The following is an 889-nucleotide window of genomic DNA, read 5'->3' on the forward strand; positions in this document are numbered from 1 at the left end:
AGCCTGTTTCATCCTTAACGACTTCCTTTGCCCGCCCCCTCCTCTAGAAACAGTATAAATACCACTCGCTGTAAAGAATAAAACTGAGGCTTGATCAGAACTTTGTCTTGCCTCCATTTCTTCTCGTCTCCTATCCTCTCATTCCTTTGCAGGATTTGGTGTGGTGTACCCACGAAGCGTGCCCTGCAGGTCGGGGCATAACTGGCGCCCAACATGGGGCTCGAACCCACGACCCTGAGATTAAGAGTCTCATGCTCTACCGACTGAGCTAGCCGGGCTTTGGAATAAAGGCCTGGTCATCTTCCGATGACATACCTCCAAAAAGACAATATGATGGAAAAATGTGCAGAGGACCTGTACAGACATTTTCCAAACAGGATATAAAGATTTCCAATGGAAATGTTAAATGATGTTCAACTCATTCATCATCAGAGAAATGTAAATGGGCACCATCATCATATACCACCAAACACCCAGGGAGGCCAGGTTATATCTATATATCTGTATCTAATCTATATCTATCAATCTATATCTATCTATCTATCACCTATCTATCTATCTATCTATCTATCTATCTATCTATCTATCTACCTAAGCGACCAGCTGACTGGCTGACCGGCTAACCATCCGGTAGCTATGATGCACACTGACCACCAGGGGGCAGGTGCTCAATGCAGGAGCTGCCGAGCTGCAGTGACTTGGCAGCTGGTGTTCTCGAGTGATGCACCTAGAACCAGAGAGGAGGGAGCCCAATTCCAGGGTGTGTCACCTGAAAACTGCCCCCTTGCAATCTGGGACCCCTAGGGGGATGTTGGAGAGCTGGTTTTGGCCCGATACCCACAGGTCAGGGCAAGGGACCCCACCTACGCACAAATCCATGCACTGGGCC

At 48.3% G+C, this 889-nt stretch overlaps 1 non-coding gene across 1 annotated transcript; it reads right to left on the reverse strand.

Moving 5' to 3' along the window:
* Window positions 1-205: 205 nt before the first annotated feature.
* On the reverse strand, window positions 206-278 carry TRNAK-CUU (transfer RNA lysine (anticodon CUU)). The gene has a single exon. It is a non-coding gene; the product is annotated as a tRNA-Lys (tRNA).
* Between the last annotated feature and the right edge of the window lie 611 nt (window positions 279-889).

This window comes from Myotis yumanensis, unplaced genomic scaffold (genome assembly GCF_028538775.1).
Source record: "Myotis yumanensis isolate MYYU_CA2020_CCGP unplaced genomic scaffold, mMyoYum1.0.hap1 SCAF_8, whole genome shotgun sequence".
NCBI classification, from domain to species: Eukaryota; Metazoa; Chordata; class Mammalia; order Chiroptera; family Vespertilionidae; genus Myotis; species Myotis yumanensis.